This window comes from Leopardus geoffroyi, chromosome X (assembly GCF_018350155.1).
Source record: "Leopardus geoffroyi isolate Oge1 chromosome X, O.geoffroyi_Oge1_pat1.0, whole genome shotgun sequence".
NCBI classification, from domain to species: domain Eukaryota; kingdom Metazoa; phylum Chordata; class Mammalia; order Carnivora; family Felidae; genus Leopardus; species Leopardus geoffroyi.
In genome coordinates this window covers 106,370,897-106,390,275 of record NC_059343.1, presented here as the reverse complement: position 1 = coordinate 106,390,275, position 19,379 = coordinate 106,370,897, and the positions used below count along the sequence as shown (strand labels likewise).

At 34.5% G+C, this 19,379-nt stretch overlaps 2 pseudogenes; one reads left to right on the top strand and one right to left on the bottom strand.

The window, feature by feature from the left end:
- Positions 1–378: 378 nt before the first annotated feature.
- On the top strand, positions 379–1,763 carry LOC123594446 (annotated as a pseudogene).
- A 9,057-nt stretch (positions 1,764–10,820) lies between these two features.
- On the bottom strand, positions 10,821–11,934 carry LOC123594712 (annotated as a pseudogene).
- Between the last annotated feature and the right edge of the window lie 7,445 nt (positions 11,935–19,379).

Here is a 19,379-nt window from a genome sequence, read left to right as displayed (position 1 = left end):
GTAGGTATGGCTTGCCTTCCTCTGCTTTATGGCTCACCAAGCAGGAAGTGCATATGGCTCAGAAACCACTCTTTAAAGTCTCTCTGATGATCTCTGAGAACAATTGTTACCATGGCTAGATTGTTACATAGGGGGAAATCATCCCTGAAATTGTCTCAGTGGGCCCTGGGCTATCTGAAAAGAGACAAAATTCATGGGTTAAGGGCAGTGTGTTTTTTTTTTTGGGGGGGGGTGGAAAAATCTAGTAGCTCTGCCTGATTGCCAACCTGAGAACTTTGTAATCCTTTGGTTGTAATGCATCCTTAGGTGCTTGTTATCTTACAAAGTGGACAAGTTTCCTTATTTTGTTGACTTTTGGAAAAACACACTGTAAACATATTTAACACATATGTATTAGATATTCCAGCTATAATTTTTGACAATAGACCAAGAGTCTGCAAAGAAGGCCTGTCTGGAGAGACTGGATCCCATCATGTCATCAGTTTTGTCATGGGGCATCCTAAATTCAATATGCTTTTGCAGGAGCCAATTAGAAAAAGTATTTTGTAAGGAAGAAGTCCAATAAAGTATGAAGGCTTGCATTTGCACTACCCCCATGAATATGGACTGGTAACAGGATATGATGACATGGAGAAACTCTGGAAGTATCTTTTTGAGTGGAAGCTGGAAGTAAAGCCCTGTCAATGGCCTATGCCCATGACTGAGCCATTCTTGAACCCAAGAGAAATTTGAGAGAAGATGGCAGAAGTGATATTTGAGAACTTCAATGTGCCTGCCTTCTACCTGTCCAATTATATGGTGGTAGAACTCTATACAGCTCTACCTCTGTCATGGGACTAGTGGTAGACAGTGGGGATGAGGTTACTTGCACTGTCCCTACCTTTGAAGGTTACTCCCTGCCTAATGTTCTTACCAAGCTCTAAATGGCAAGGAAAGACAACACAGAACATACTACCTGGCTCCTACTCACTGGTGTGAGCACTTTCCCTTCCATATTTGACAAGGCTGTACTGGGTGACATCAAAGAGAAGCTGTGTTATGTGGCCTTGGAGCCAGAGAAAGAACTATGTAAAAGGCCAGATGAGATTGTGAGAGAATACAAACAACTAACTGAGAATGCCAACTGAGAGAATACAAACAGTCAATTGAGAATGCCGTCTACCTGGGGCTCCTGGGTGGCTCAGTGGGTTAAGCGTCCGACTTCAGCTCAGGTCACGATCTCCCGGTCCGTGAGTCCGAGCCCCGCGTCGGGCTGGGGGCTGATGGCTCAGAGCCTGGAGCCTGCTTCCAATTCTGTGTCTCCCTCTCTCTCTGCCCCTTCCCCGTTCATGCTCTGTATCTGTCTGTCTGAAAAATAAAAAACGTTAAAAAAAATTTAAAAAGAGAATGCCATCTACATTGACGACCAGCTGTACCACGTGCTTGAGATTCTTTGTGCACCTGACCAGCTGGGCATCAACAACCTGGGAATCTCAAAAATAATCTCTGCCAGCATTATGAAGTGTGGCACTAAAATTCAGAAGAACCTTTTTGTGGAAATTGTGCTGTCTAGGGGCATTCCTTGCTTCTCTGGTCTTGAGGAAAGTCTTATGAAATAACTGGAACAGCCAGCTTCCAAAGGGACTCCCATCAATATCACTGCTTCTTCTAATAGGTGTTTATCGGTGTGGATTGGTGCATCCACTGTGACTTCTCTGAACAATTTTAAACAGATGGGGAGTATCCCTACAAGTCTCAAGGAGTTTGGGAGATATATTATTTAGAAAAGATAATCTTTAAAAACCTCAAATGTTTGGGACAACTCCAAATGTCAGAACATAGAATACCTATGGAAGGTGATATTGTGCTTCAAGCAAGATGTTCAGTAAAATTATTTTGCCTTTTTGGGCTTCAGTTCATTCTTCTTGCACATTGCTGTAACCATTGGTGTACAAATATCTGTATCTTCACGTTCAACTCTTTTGGGTATATATTTTAAGAGTGGGATTTCTGGGTCATATGTTAATTTCATGTTTATATTTTTGAGTAACTATCAACATGTTTTGTGAGCAGCTGTACTGTTCCTTTTACATTTCCCAACACAAAGGATGAGGGTTCCTTATCTTCACATACTTGCCAACACTTATTTCCTGTTTTTGAATAATAGCCATTCTAAATTATATGAATAGTATTTCATGTTTTGATTTGCACTTCCCTAATGATTAGTGATATTCAGCATCTTTTTATATGTTTATTTTCCATTTGAATATTGTCTTTGGAGAAATATCTATTCAAGTCCTTGGCCCATTTTTTTAATGTTTATTTTTGAGAGAGAGAGAGAAAGAGAGAGAGAATGGGGGAGGGGCATAAAGAGAGGGAGACACAGATTTGAAGCAGTCTCTGGGCTCTGAGCTGTCAGCACAGATCCTTGGCCCATTTTTTGATTAGGTTGTTTATATTTTTGCTGTTGCATTGTCAGTGTTGTTTATATACTCTGGCTATTAAAACATTATCATATGTGTGAGTTTTCTTTTCTCATTTTTTTAGGGAGTTTTCACTCTCTGAATAATGGCCTTTGGTGAACAAGAAATTTTAATTTTAACAAAGTACAATTTATTAATGTTTCCTTTTGCTGCATAAACATTTGGTGTCATATTTTAGGAAACCATTGCCAAATTGAAGATCATGAATGTTTGCCCTATGTTTTCTTCTAAGAGGTTTATAGTTTCGGTTTTTAAGTTTGTTTTTAATCCATTTTGAGTTAATTTTTGTATATGTTATGAGTGATCTAACTTCATTATTTTGCATGGGGATATCTAGGTTTCCCAAGACCATTTACTAAGGAGACTCTTCCTTTCCAATTGTATACTTTTGGTGCCCTAGTAGAAAATTAATTGAATGTATATGTATGGACTTATTTCTGGAACCTATATTTTTTATTACATGTATCTATAAGCCTATCCTTATGCCACTACCACAGTGTTTTGATTGCTATAACTTGGTAGTAAATTTTGAAATCGGAAAATGTAAGTCTTCCAACTTTGTTCTACTTTTTCAATATCGTCTTGGTTATTTGAGGTCTCTTTAAATTCCTTAGGAATTTTATAATGGGCTTTTCAATTTCTGTAAAAACATCATTAAGATTTTAATAGGCGTTTTGTTGAATTTGTATATAACTTTCAGTAATACTGTTGTCTAAATAATATCAAGTTCTCCAATTCATTCAGACAGGATATATTTTCATGTTTAAATTATTCTTTGTTCTGTTTTACAGCAATGTTTTGCAGTTTTCTGTGTACTAGTCTTGTGATGCCTTAATCAAATTTATTCCTACGTATTCTTTTCTTTTTGATGCAACTGTATAATGACTTGTTTTCTTAATTTCTTGTTTAGGCTCTGGGCTAATTTTAACATGTTTTAACTCTATGTTTTATCTTTTTTTTTTTTAATTTTTTTTTTCAACGTTTATTCATTTTTGGGACAGAGAGAGACAGAGCATGAACGGGGGAGGGGCAGAGAGAGAGGGAGACACAGAATCGGAAACAGGCTCCAGGCTCTGAGCCGTCAGCCCAGAGCCTGACGCGGGGCTCGAACTCCCGGACCGGGAGATCGTGACCTGGCTGAAGTCGGACGCCTAACCGACTGCGCCACCCAGGCGCCCCAACTCTATGTTTTATCTATTGACTATTACTAGAGATGAGGAAATTAGTACAGTAACACTTCTTTCATTGTCTTCTTTCTCCTATCATGAGAGAGTTGTGATTCTAGGACTCGAGGACAATCCTTAGCTTAAATTTGTGTTTATTGACCTATTTACCAAATTTATGTCATCTCCCTTGGGGAAAATTCTCTCATCAAAATTTGACCTTCAGAAATTATGTGAGAACTCATGTTAAAACCTGTTAAGTCAGTATTTTTCTATATTGTGACCTGCAGAATGCTAATTATCCTCTTTTCTTCAAATGGCCTTTGTTCTTTGTCAGCTTGGAAACTAACACACACACACAAACTGTTCTATTGGTATGACTTCACTCTACATCCTTTGCTTTTCTTCCATAAAGATCTGATCTACAGAAACAGTCCCCGTTCTTTTTTGATATTGCCTATGTTCATAAGTTTATTTATTTATTCACATTATCTTTGCATATGTCTACCATAAAACTGAATTTTACTTTTGGAGAAAGCTGTATCATACTATAAATGTGAAATTATATTGGGATATAACTATTATCTCTCATTTTGCTCCTTATTGCACAGATGTTTTTAAGTATATTCTGTCAGTTTGTGCCACTGTTTTAAATTGAATAGAGTGTTATCTATTACTATGTTGGGGGTGCCTTTCAAAAGAGGAAAGTGGAGTTAAAAATAGCTAAATTTCTAACATTTCTAACATTATTTCTACCTTGAAGTTGGAAGCACAACTGCTTTTAATTTATATATTTATAGTATATCATGACATATATTACAAACCTGGTTCACTTTTCTCTTCACAATCATCACCATTCCTACCATTTTCTATTTTTTATATGAAATGTGAATCACTGAGTCATTTTCCACAAAAAGTACTATAGACTTCATTAAGATTATATTTAATTCATACATTTATTTGTAGAGTTTTTAGCTTTATCATATTAAATCTTCCAGTGCGGGAATATTGCATGACTTTCTATTTACTTAGGAAATCTGCATGGATTGTTTTTCATTTGGGTCGTTCAAATTTAACCTTAGATTTAGTCTCACATTTTTTATGGTTTTGTATTCTTATGAGAAGGATATGTGTCTATAATATTTTCAAACTGACATTTGCTAGTAGATAGGTAATCTATATACTTTTTATGGTAATCTCATATATCACACTTTTCTGTACTATTTTATCAATTCTAAAATATTTTGTATTCATTCTATTAGATTTAAGTAGATGATCACAATTGCAAAAAGTCATAGTTTTGTCTGTCTTTCAAGTATATACCATTTATTTATTTTCCATTACTTAGTAAAATAGTAAATAGTATTGGAATATGAATGTGACATGTGGTGCTCATATACTTCCTTTTGCTTTATTAAGAAAAATTAAAAAAATTCTCATGTATAATATTTACAGGTAATTTATGAAAGTTGCTATCATAAAATTTGAGAAATTTAGAAATATTTTTTTCTGTTTAAATAATTAGGAAATAGTGAAATTTACAAAATACAATTCTAGCATCTACTAAGGCAATCATATTTTTTCCTTTACTCAATTAATGTGGACAAATATTACTAAATGGTGGCTATATTTGGTGATCTAATATTTTACTTAGGAACATTAAATCTGATCCAAGTGAGTTAGTATCAAAATTATTTCTTTTTAGTCTACTGAAGTTTTATAACTGAGGATGTGATGGCTTCAGAGAATGAATTTGGAATCTAATCTGCATATTTCTAGGGACAGTGGCATCCATGCTTTTGTCTTTTCAGAATTCTTTCCATTCATCTTCTTAAATAAATCTTATATTTCTAAAAATGTTAAAGTTGTCTTCTTCAAATTTGATTCATTAAGCTATTTGAAAATTTATATACATTATTTAAGAGAGGATTCCAATTTAAATATTTTTATTTCTGCTTTAATGAAGTATAATTGACATATCAAAATTAACTATATTTAAGTTGTACAGTGTACCTTTTTAAGGTAAACAAAGTCATGGTTTAATATACATACACACTGTAAGATGATTACCACCATTAAGTTAATTAATACATTCATCATCTCACATAGTTACCTTTTGTGTGTGTATGATAAAAACACTTCATATCTTCTCTCTCATCAAATTTCAAGTATGTGATACAATATTATTAACCATAAGCAGCATGATGTATATTATATTCTTAGAACTTATTCAGCTTATAAATGAAATTTTGTGTCATTTGACTAACATCTCTCCATTTCCCCTACTCCCCAGAACCTGACAACCACCATTTGACTCTCTGGTTCTAGGTGTTTGATTTCACTGATTCCACATATTAGTATTCCACAATACAGTATTGTCTTTCTGTGTTTGGCTTATTTCACTTACCATAGTGTTCTCCAGGTTCATCCATGTTGTCACAAATGGCAGGATTTTCTCCTTTTATGACTGAATAATATTCAATATATTATATAATTATTATATATTAAATATGGAATATATAATTATATATAATTATATAAATATAATTGTGTATGTGTATATATTGTATACACATATAATTGTATATGTGTATATACACATATATATGTGTATATATTGTATAGTGTATATGTGTGTGTGTGTGTGTGTGTATATATATATATATATAATTTATCCATTTATGTGTCAACAACAGACATTTCAGGTTTCTATGTCTTGGCTATCATTATTTATAAAGCATTATTATTAACATTATTCATGTTGTAGTGAACATGGGAATGCACATATCTCTTTGAGATCCTGATTTAATTTTCTATGGATATATACCCAGAAGTGGTTTGCTTAGATCATACAGTATTTCTGTTTTTAACTTTTTGAGGAACATCCATACTGCTTCCCATAATGGCTGTACTAATGTACATCCCCACAAACTGTACAAGTGTTCCATTTTCTCTGTACATTTGCCAAAACTTATCTTTCGTGTTTTTGATAATTGACATTCTAAAAAATGTAAGGTAGTATTTCGTTGTGTGTGTTTTTTTAATTTTTTTAAATGTTTATTTATTTTTGAGAAAGAGAGAGACAAAGTGTAAGTGAGGGAGGGGCAGAGAGAGGGAGACACAGAATCTGAAGCAGGATTCAGGCTCTGAACTGTCAGCACAGACCCCGAGGTGGGGATTGAACTCACAAACCATGAGATAATGACCTGAACCAATGTCAGAAGCTTAACTGACTGAGCCACCCATGCGCTCCTCATTGTGGTTTTGATTCCCTGATGGTTACTGATGTTGAACACATTTTCATATACATGGTGGCCATTTGTAGGTTTTCTTTGTAGAAATGTCTATTCAAACAATTTGCCCATATTTAAATTGTGGTATTTGTTATCTTGCTATTGAGTTGTAGGTGTTCCTAATATATTTTGGATATTATCCTCTTATCAGATATACATTTTGCAAATATTTTCTCTCATTCAAAAGATGGCCTTTTCATTTATTTGTTTCGTTTACTGTAGAGAAGCCTTTTAGTTTTATGTAGTTACATGGTTGATTTTTCTCTTTTGTTGCTTGTGCTTTTGGTGTCATATCCAAAAATTCATTGTCAAGACCTATGTCAGTTAGCTTTTTCTCTATGTCTCCTCTATGATTATTACGTTTACGTCTTAAATCCATTTTGAGTTAATTTTTGTAAGGATTCAGTTTCATTCTTTTGCATGTGGATATCTTTTTGCCAAAAATATTAAAGAGACTATCATTTCAGTATTGTGTATTTTGGCAACCTTGATGAAAATTGTTTGCATATGTGTGGAATTGTTCCTCAGCTCTCAGTTCTGTTCCATTGGTTTATATGTCTGTTTTTTTATGTCAATAACATACTGTTTTGATTATAATAGCTTTGTAATATAGTTTGGAATGAGGAAGTTTGATGTCTCCAGCTTTGTTCTTTCTCAAGATTGCTTCAGTTATTCAGGGTCTTTTGTGGTAGTATATGAATTTTAGGATTGCTTTTTCCTGCTACTGTGAAAAATGCCATAAGAATTACATTGAATTTGTAGATTATGTTGAATAGCATAGAGAATTTAACAATATTAATACTCCCAATCCACAAACATGGAAACAAATATTTCAATTTATTTGTTTCTTTTTTCATTTCTTACAGTTTTAGTGTACAGATTATTAACCTTTATGGTTAAATTTATCCCTAAGTATCTTATTATTTTTAATGCTATTATACATAGAATTGTTTTCTTAATTTTATTTTTGGATAGTTCATTGCTAGCATATAGAAATGAAGCTGATTTTTTCTATATTGAGTTTGTGTCCTGAAGCTTTACTAAGTTTATTTATTAGTTCTAACATTTCTTTTTAATTTTTAAGGATTTTGTATATTAAAGATCATGTAAACCAAAGAAACAATTTAATTCTTTTCTCATTTGAACCCTTTTATTATTTTTTCCTAATTTTTTGTGTAAGACATCCAGTACTATGTTTGAATGGAAGTGGTGAGAGTGGGCACCATTATCTTGTTCCTGATCTTTGGGGTAATATTTTAGATTCTTACTAATAAGTATGTTGTTAGCTCTGGGCTTGTCCAAAAGGCCTTTATTATATTAATGTATATTACTTCTTTTACTATTTCATTAGAATTTTTATCATGAAAGGATGTTCACTTTTTTAAAATTCTTTTTCTACATCTATTGGGATGATCATGTTTTTTATTCTTCATTCTGTTAATGTGGTATATCACATGTATTGACTTACATGCGTTGAACCTTTCTTTCTTCCCAGAGATAAATTCCACTTGATCATGGTGTATGATCCATTTAATGTGCTCTTGAATTTGTTTGTAGTATTTTGTTGAAAATTTTTGCCTCACTATTCATCAGGGATATTGGCACACAGTTTTCTTTCTTATAGTGAGTGCCCTTATCTGGTTTTATTTATTTATTTATTTTTTCAATGTTTTTATATTTATTTTTGGGACAGAGAGAGACAGAGCATGAACGGGGGAGGGGCAGAGAGAGAGGGAGACACAGAATCAGAAACAGGCTCCAGGCTCTGAGCCATCAGCCCAGAGCCCGACGCGGGGCTCGAACTCACGGACCGCAAGATCGTGACCTGGCTGAAGTCGGACGCTTAACCGACTGCGCCACCCAGGCGCCCCAATGTGCCCTTATCTGGTTTTAGTATCAAGGTAATGCTGGCCTTGTAAAATGAATTTTGGAGTTTTCTCTCCTCTTCAAATTTTTAGAATATTTTCAGAAGAATTAACATTAATTCTTCTTTAAGAGTTTGGTAGAATTCACCTGTGAAGTCTTGGGCTTTTCTTTGTTGGGAGGATTTTGATTACTGAATCAATCTCCTTACTCATTATTAGTCTGTTCAGAATTTCTATTTCTTCATGTTTCAGTCCTGGTAGGTTGTATGTTTCTAGGAATTTATGTTGTCTAATTTGTTGGCATATAATTTTTCATAGCAGGCTCTCATGATATTCTGTATTTCTGTTGTATCAGTTCTAACATGCCCTCTTTCACTTATATTTTATTATTTGAGTTCTCTTTTTTTTCTTGGTAAGTGTATCTAGATGTTGGTGAATTTTGTCTATTTTTTTAATAAACCAACTCAGTGTCTTTGATATTTTCTACTGTTTTAATATTCTCTATTTCATTTATTTCTGCTTTATACTTTATTTTCTTTCTTGTGCTAACTTTGGGTTATTTTGTTCTTCTAGTTTCTGGAGGTATAAAGTTAGGTTGTTTATTGGAGATATTTATTTTTTCTTAACATATGCATTTATCACTATGAACTTCACTCTTAGAACTATTTATGGTGTATCCCATAAGTTTTGAAATGTTTCCATTTTTGTTTATTTCAAACTTTGTTTTAAGTTTCCCTTTGGTTACTTCTTTGAACCATTGGTTGTTCATAAATGTGTTCTCTAATTTCCATGTATTTGTTTATTTTCAAGTTCTATTTCTGTTATTAATTGTTAATTTCATATCATTGTGGATAGAAAAGACAGTTGGCATGATTTAAATCTTTTGCTAAGACTTGTTTTGTGACCCAGCATATGATCTGTGCTAGAGAATGTTCCATGAATGCTTAACAAGTATGTGTATTCTACTGCTATTGGAAGGAATGATATGTTCGTTAGGTTTTACATGGTCTAAAGTATGGTTGAAGTCCAAAGTTTCCTTATTGGTTTTATGTGGATGATGTATACATTGTTGAAATTGGTATATTGATGCCTCCTACAATTATTATATTTTTCTATTTCTCCCTTCAGTTCTGTTGGTATTTGTTTAGTATATTTATAAGCTCTGATATTGAGTGCATATATATTTATAATTATCCTCTTGATGTATTTATTCCTTTGTCATAGTATAATGACCTTTTTCTGTTGTTACAGTTTTTGACTTGAGATATATCTTGTCTAATATAAGTATAGCTACCTTTGTTGTCTTTTAGTTTACTTTTCATCTACGTGGGTTATCTTTTTCTATCCCTTTACTTTGAGACTATGTATGTCCTTAAAGCTCAAGTGAATCTCTTATAGACAGCATATAGTTGGGAATTGTTTTTTTTTCTTTTTTCTTTAAGGTGTACACTTTATTGAACTGGTCTCAAGTCAGTGTACAGGTAAGACCTGGCTGCCTTTGTGCCTCAACCATACTCCAAGGGAGACTGAAAGTCTTCATACATCTCAGCTTGGAGGGACAAAAATGGAGGCTATGAGGGCAGATCATTCAAAGTAAAACAAAAAGAGCAAGTGTTAAGACAACTATTTTAAAAATGCAGACTACTTAATTTACACAAAAGTAATGCTATCACCCTTCCTTGTGTGGACTCCATGAGAACTGGCTCTTCTCAGGGAGAAATGGGGAGGCCTTTGGGAAGATTAGGGGCTTTCTGTAACAATGCACCTCATGATATTTGGAATAACTTTAAAAAAGAACAATGTAGAAAGTCATTGGCCACACAGTAGAACTTTGGAAATGCTTGTCCTAACCAACTGCTGTCACCTTCACTATTCCAGTTTTTAAATCTTGAGTCAAACACCAAAAAAAAAAAATCCAAAAACAAAAAACAAAACAAATTTTAAAAAATAAATAAAGCCATGCCAATCTCATCTCGTTTTCTGCACAAGTTAGGGTTTGTTAAGAAATGGTGTATCATGACTAAAGTAACAGTCTGCCTAGAAGCATTTTCAGTGGATAATGTAGGGGCCCAACTCATCGTTCTCCTGCTTGCTGATCCACATCTGCTGGAAGGTAGACAGTAAGGCCAGAATGGAGCTGCTGATCCACAGTGTACTTGTGTTCAGGAGGTGTGAAGATCTTAATATTGTGCTGGGTGCCAGGACAGTGATCTCCTTTTGTGTCCTATCAGTGATTCTGGGGTGCTAAGTGGTTCTACCAGATAGTACCTTGTTGGTGTACAGGTCCTTGTGGATGCCAACATCACACTTCATGATGGAGCTAAAGGTAGTTTCACATATACTACAGGATTCCATGCCCAGGAAGGAAAAGTATTTTCATGTATACCACAGGATTCCATGCCCAGGAAGAAAGGCTGGAAGAACACCTTGGTGCAGTGGTACTGCACATAGCCAATGGTGATGACCTGCCTGTCTGGCAGTGCATACCTCTTTCTCAGGGAGGAGCTGGAGGCCACAGTAGCCATCGACTGTTCAAAGTCCAGGAGGATGTAGCACAGCTTCTCCTTCATGTAACACATGATTTCCTGTTTGGTAGTGGTGGTGAAACTATAGCCATATTCTATAAGAATCTTTATAAGGTAGTCTGCCATGTCCAATCCAGCTAGGTTCAGATGCAGGATGGTATGGGGAAGGGCATACCCCTCACAGATGGGCACAGTATGGGGTGCCCTGTCACCAGAGTCCATCCTGATGCCAGTGGTAAGGCCAGAATAGGACAGGGACAGGATGGCCTGGATAGTCACATGGCTGGGATGTTGGTCTCAAACATGATCTGAGTAATCTTCCCATGGTTGGCACTGGGGCTCAGGGGAACTTGGTCAGTGAGCATGGAGTACTCCTTGGGGGCCACACAAAACATGTTGTATAAGGTGTAGTGACAGATCTTCTCCATGTTATTTTAGTTGGTGATGATGCTGTGGTGGATGGGGTACTTCAGAGTCAGGATGCCCTTTTTGCTCTGGGCCTCATCACTCATGTAGTAGTCCTCTGGCCCATGCCCACCACCATGCCCTGGTGCCAGGGAACATGCCATGATGGAGGGGAAGACAGCCTGGGAAGCATTGTGGGCTGTGAGGCCAGACTTGTACATGTTTATTAAATTTCAGCCACTCAATGACCTTTTATTGGAGAGTTTAAGTCATTTATGTTTAAAGTAATTATTGATACATAAGAACTTAGCAGCACTATCTTTTAAATTATATTATATATATATATATATTTATTATATATATAATTATATCTAATTATATCTATATATAATTTAATTTGTATTTGTTTATAAATATGTTTATATATTAAGATATATTATTTATAAATATATAAAATATATCCTTGGTATTTGCCTCATGTTTGTCTACCATTCTTACTCATTTCTGCCTCAATTTTAAGTGATTTTAACAATCTGAGGGTTGATGGGGGGTGGGAGGGAGGGGAGGGTGGGTGATGGGTATTGAGGAGGGCACCTTTTGGGATGAGCACTGGGTGCTGTATGGAAACCAATTTGACAATAAATTTCATATATTGAAAAAAAATATTTTTAGTACTCCATTTTTAAAATGGCATATTGCCTGTACTTTTTAGCATTTGTATTGATTTCTTTAAGGATCAAAATGTGTATCCTAATCAGAATTAGTATTTCACCCTTTCACATAAAATAGAAGATTCTTATAGGAACATATGTCCATTTACCTCCACTGATTGTTCTGTTGTTTTCATATCTAGTTCCATGAATATTATAAAACATAAAATTTAAAAAAACCTTTGAAAACTCAGTTGTTTTTTACAGAAATTAAGAGAAAAAAAAGTAGTCTTTTATATTTAACCACATATTAACTGTTTCTGGTGTTTTTATTCCTTCCTGGAGATCTGAAATTCCATCTGATATAGTTGTCCATTATCCTGAAAACTTTCCTCTAGGAATTATTTATTAAGGGTATTCTTGTAATTAATTCACTTACCTTTTGTTTATCTGAAAAGGTCTTCATTTTATATTCATTTATAACAAATGTTTTCTCTCTATAAATAATTTTATCATTTCAGAATCAGGTGGCCTCCATTGTTTCTGATGACAAGATCACAACAATTTTGTATAAAATTTTCTCCCTTTATAATATTGCTTCATTTCTGTTTTCAAGATTTTCTCCATACTCTAGTTTTCATCAGTTTTACTATGATGTTTTTAGATTTAATTTTACTTGTATTTGTTTTAAATTTGCTGCATACTGATATTTTTCACCAAATTTTGGATGTTTTCAGGTACATTTTCTGATATGCTTTTTATTTTAGAGCAGTTTGAGATTTACAAAGTAATTTGAAGTTAGTACAAAGAGCTCCCATATACCACACACCAAGTTTCCCCTATTATTAACAACTTACCTACTATGGTACATTTGCTACAATTAATGAACCAATATTGATGCATTATTATACCTAAAAGACAAAACTTGGATTTATTAATTTTTACTTAATGTCATTATCTGCTTCTGGAAGATAATGCTTCACATGCAGTCTCATGTTTCTTTAAGTTCTTCTTGGCAGTGAGAATTTCTTAGACCTTTCTTCTTTTTGATTACGTTGATAATTTTGAGAAATACTGTATTGTAGAATGCCTACATTCATAGAAAATATGGAGTTTAAGATGTTTGATATTTTTCATGGTTAGATTGGGATTTATGTTTTGGAAGAATACCACAGAGACAAATTGCCATTTTCATCATGTCCTATCAAGGGTATACTCTATCAAAATTACTTATCACTGCTATTAACCATGAGTACACAGCTGAGGAAGTATTTGTTATTTTATCCACTTTAAAGTTACCTTTTCCCCCTTTTCATGCTGAACTCTTTGGAAAGAAGTCATTATGCACAGTATACACTCAAAGTGTGGAGAGTCATACTCTACTTCACTAGAGTTGGAACATCTACATGAAATATTGGGAATTTTTTTTGCATGGAATATTTGTCTCTTATTCCTAATTTATTTATTTTTTCAAGAACTTGTTGATATCAGCATGAATGTGAAGGTATTTGTCTTAAATATTGGATTATTATTTCATACAGCTTTACTTATTGTGTTGCTCAAATTTCTAAACAGCTTAGGCCATGGAGAACTCACACTTTAATTTGCTTCATTTAACGATTTGTTTTGAGTCATATTTTTAGCACTTTTTTTACTTTTTGGCACTAGAGGATCCATTTTATACTTTCTTCCATAGTTCTAACTTAATTTTTTCTTCAAAATTATGTCCTGAATTCTTTTGATTGGAGAGTGGTATTAGAAATCAGTATTTGGTAGCTAGGTGTGCACTTTGCTTTAGGGGTGGCATTACTTCTAGCCCTCTCAGCAACAGAGCATGGATGTGTGTGTGTGTGTGTGTGTGTGTGTGTGTGTGTATGGTGTGTATGTGTGTACTAACCCATGCACATAGATATTTATAAGTATTTTTATAATAAATCAGTTGTATCTATGTTAAGCTAAATATGGGTTTATATTGATGTTTCAAATTCTAATTTATTGACATATGGATCATGTTAGCCTCCTGCCCTTGCTTACTTTAACCTTCCACCCAACAGTGAGAAACCTGATTCCCTCTTAACACTATACATTTATTTAATTGCTCAATTCTTTCCTTTTTAAAAATTATTTTATTTTATTTATTCTCAAGTTAGCTAACATACAGTGTAGTCTTTGCTTTAGGAATAGATTCCAGTGATTCATCACTTACGTATAAAACCCAGTGCTCATCCCAACACGTGCCCTCCTTAATGCACATCACCCACTTTCCCCCACCCCCACACCCCACCCCCATCAACCCTCAGTTTGTTCTCTGACTTAAAGTCGGACGCTTAACCAACCAAGCCACCCAGGCGCCCCTATACCACATATTCTTAATCCATCAATCAGTTAATGGATATTTGGACTCTTTCCATAATTTGGCTATTGTTGATAGCACTGCTATAAACATTGGGGTGAATGTGCCCCTTTGAATAAGCACTCCTATATCCTTTGGATAAATCTCTAGTAGTGTAACTCCTGGGTTGTAGGGTAATACTAATTTTAAATTTTTGAGGAAACTCCACTCTATTTTCCAGAGTGGCTGTAACAGTTTGCATTCCCACCAACAGTGCAAAAGGGTTCCCCTTTCTCCACATCCTCACCAACATCTATTGTTTCCAGACTTGTTAATTTTAGCCACTCTGACCAGTATAAGGTGATATCTCAATGTAGTTTTGATTTGTATTTCCCTAATGATGAGCAATGTTGACCATCTTTTCATGTGTCTATTTGCCATTTGGATGTCTTCTTTGGAAAAGAATATATTCATGTCTTCTTCCCATTTCTTCACTGGATTATCTGTTTTTCAGGTGTTGAGGTTGGTAAGTTATTTGTAGGTTTTTGATGCTAACCCTTTATCTGATATGTCATTTGCAAATATCTTCTTACATTTCATAAAGTGCCATTTAATTTTGTTGATTGTTTCCTTTGCTGTACAAAAGCTTTTTCCTTTTATTTCCCTTACCCTTGGAAACATGTCAAATAAGAAGTTGCTGTGGCCGGTGTCAAAGAGGTTGCTACCTGTTTTCTCCTGTAGGATTTTGATGGTTTCCTGTCTCACATTTAGGTCTTTCATCAATTTTGAGTTTATTTTTGTATATGGTGTAAGGAAGTGGTCCAGTTTCATTCTTCTGCATGTTCCTGTCCAGTTCTTCCAGCACCATTTGCTAAAGAGACTCTCTTTTTTCCATTGGATACTCTTTCCTGTTTTGTCAAAGATTAATCGGCCATGTATTTGTGGGTCTGTTTCTGGGTTCTCTATTCTATTCCATTAGTTTATGTATCTGTTTTTATCCCAACACTATAATGTCTTGATGATTACAGGTTATAATATAGCCTAAAGTCCAGGATTGTGATGTCTCCAGCTTTGGTTTTCTTTTTCAACATTACTTTGGCTATTTCAGGTCTTTTATGCCTCCATCCGAATTTTAGGATTGTTTGTTGTAGCTCTGTGAAGAATGTGGGGGCTATTTTGATAGGGATTGCATCAAATGTGTAGATTGATTTGGGGAGTATCAACATTTTAACAACATTTGTTCTTCCAATCCATGAGCATGGAATATTTTTCCATTTCTTTGTGTCTTATTCAATTTCTTTCATAAGCTTTCTATACTTTTCAGCATACAGATCTTTTACCTCTTTAGCTTAGTCTATTCCTAGGTAATTTATGGGTTTTGGTGAAATTTTAAATGGGATTGATTGACATCTCTTTCTGTTGCTTTATTAGTGGTGTATAGAAATGTGACCAATTTCTGTACATTGTTTTTATACTTGTGACTTTGCTGAATTCCTATATCAGCTCTGGCAGTCTTTTGGTGGAATCTTTTGGTTTTTCCATGTAGAGTATCATATCATCTGTGAAGAGTAAATGTTTGACTTCTTCTTTGCCAACTTGGATGCCTTTTATTTCATCATGTTGTCTGATTGCTGAGGCTAGGACTTCCAACACTATGTTAAACAGTGGTGAGAATGGGTATCCCTGTCGTGTTCATGATCTCAGGGGGAAAGCTCTCAGTTTTTTCTCCATTGAGGCTGATATTAGCTGTGGCCTTTCATGTATGGCTGTTGTCATGTTAAAGTATGTTCCTTCTATTCCAACTTTCTTGAGGGTTTTTATTTAGGAAGGATGGGGTATTTTGTCAAAGGCTTTTTTCTACACCTATTGAAAGGATCATATGGTTATTAAGCTTTCTTCTATTAGTGTGATGTATCACATTGGTTGATTTTCAAATATTGAACCAACCCTACAGCCCAGGACTGAATCCCACTTAATACTGGTGAATGATTCTTTTACTGAACTATTTAATTTGATTTGCTAGTATCTTGTTGAGAATTTTTACATCCATGTTCATCAGGAATATTGGCCTGTAATTCTCCTTTTTAGTGTGGTCTCTGTCGGGTTTTGGAATCAAGGTAATGCTGGCTTCATAGAATGAGTCTGGAAGCTTTCCTTCCTTTTCTAATTTTTGGAACATTTTGAGAATAGGTATTAACTCTGCTTTACATGTGTGGTAGAATTCCCCTGGGAAGCCATCTGGCCCAGGACTCTTATTTGTTGGGAGATTTGGGAGATTTTTGATAACCGATTTAATTTATTTGCTTGCGATGGGTCTGTTATAATTTTCTACTTCTTTTTGTTTGAGTTTTGGTAGTATGTGAGTGTCTAGGAATTTTTCCATTTGTTCCAGATTGTCCAGTTGTTGGCATATATTTTTTCATAGTATTCTCTAATAATTGTTTTTATTTCTGTGGCGTTGGTTGTGATCTCTCCTCTTTCATTTATGATTTTATCTATTTGGGTCCTCTCTGGTTTCTTTTTGAGAAGTCTGGGTAGGGGTTTATCAGTTATGTTTATTCTTTCAAAAAACCAGCTCTTTGATTCATTGATCTATTATACTTTGATTTGTTTTGTTTTGGAGTCCATATCATTTATTTCTGCTCTAATCTTTATTATTTTACTTCTTCTCCTGGCTTTGGGTTTTCTTTGCTTCTGCCTGTCTAGTTCATTTACGTGTAAAGTTACGTTGTGTATTTTGGACATTTCTTGCTTCTTCAGATAGGCCTGAATTGCAATGTATTTTCCTCTTACAATGCATTTACTGTATCCCAAAGCATTTTCACTGTTGTGTTTTCATTTTCATTTGCTTCCGTATATACATAAAATTTCTTCTTTAATTTTATGGTTGACCCATTCATTCTTTAGTAGGATGTTCTTTAACCTCCATGTATTTGGGGGCTTTCCAATTTTTTCTTGTGGTTCATTTCAAGTTTCATAGCATTGTGATTGGAAAATATGAACGGTATGATCTCAATCCTCTTATACTTGTTAAGGGCTGTTTTGTGACCCAGTATGTGATCTATTTTGGATATTGTTCCATGTGCACTTGAGAAGAATGTGTATTCTGCCACTTTTGTGTGAAAAGTTCTGAATATATTTGTTAAGTCCATCTGGTTCAATGTGTCATTCAGAGCCATTGTTTCCTTATTGATTTTATGTATAGATGATCTGCCCATTGTTGTAAGTGGAGTATTAAAGTCCCCTACCATCACAGTATTATTATCTATACATGTGTTTATGTTTGTGATAAATTGATTTATATATTTGGTTGCTACCACATGGGGACATAAACATTTATAATTGTTAGCTTTTCTTGATGGATACACCCCTTAAGTATGATATAATGCCCTTCATTGCTTGTTATAGTTTTTGTTTTAAAATTTAGTTTGTCTGATAGAAGTATGGCTACTCTGGCTTTCTCTTGGTGTCCAATAGCATGATAGATGGTTCTCCATCCCCTCACTTTCAATCTGCAGGTGTCTTCAGTTCTAAAAATGAGTCTATTGTAGGTAGAATATAGATGGATCTTGTTTTTCATTTTTTAATTTTTTATCCATTCTGATACTCTTTGTCTTTTGATTGGGGCATTTAGTCCATTTACGTTCAGAGTGATTATTGAAAGATATAAATTTGTGTTATTGTGTTATCTGTAGGTTTTGTGTTTGTGGTGATGTCTCTGGTCCTTTGTAGAGTTTGCTGCTTTCTACCTACAGAGTCCCTCTTAGGATCTCCTGTAAGACTGGTTTAGTGGTCATGACCTCCTTTAGTTTTTGTTTGTCTGGGAAAGCCTTTATCTCTCCTTCTATCCTGAATGACAGACTTGCTGGATAAAGGATTCTTGGCTGCATATTTTTCCTGTTTAGCACATTGAATATTTACTGCCATTCCCTTCTGGCCTGCCACATTTCAGTGGACATGTCTGCTACTACGCTTATGTGTTTACCCTGTTGGTTCAGGCATGTTTGTCCCTAGCTGCTTTCAGAATTCTCTCTTTATCTTTATACTTTGCCAGTTTCACTATGATATGTTGTGGTGGTGACCTGTTTTTGTTGATTTGAAGGGAGTTCTCTGTGCTTCTTGAACTTGGATACCTGTTTCCATCTGCAGATTATGGAAGTTCTCAGCTATAATTTGTTGAAATAAACCTTTTTCCCTTTCTCTCTCTTTTTCTGGAACTCCTATGATATGGATATTATTTTGCTTCATGAAATCACTAATCTCTCTAATTCTCCCCTCATGGTCTAGTAATTACCTTTCCATGTTTTTCCACTTTTATCATTTTCCATAATTTTATTTTATATTTCACATATTTTTTCTTCTTCTTCCATCCTTGTTGTCACTGTAGTTTATTTTGCATCTCATTTATTGCATTTCTTAATTCACTGTGACTATTTCTTGGGTCTTTGATCTCTGCAGCAATATATTCTCTGCTGTCTTCTATGCTTTCTTCGAGCCCAACTATTGGTCTTATGACTATTATTCTAAATCCTTATTCAGATATATTGTTTATATCTGTTTTGAACAGTTCTCTATCTGTCATTTCTTCCCGGATTTTATTTTACATTTTTAAAATTATTTTTAATGTTTATTCATTTTTAAGAGAGAGACAGAGCATTATCAGGGGAGGGGCAGAGAGAGAGGG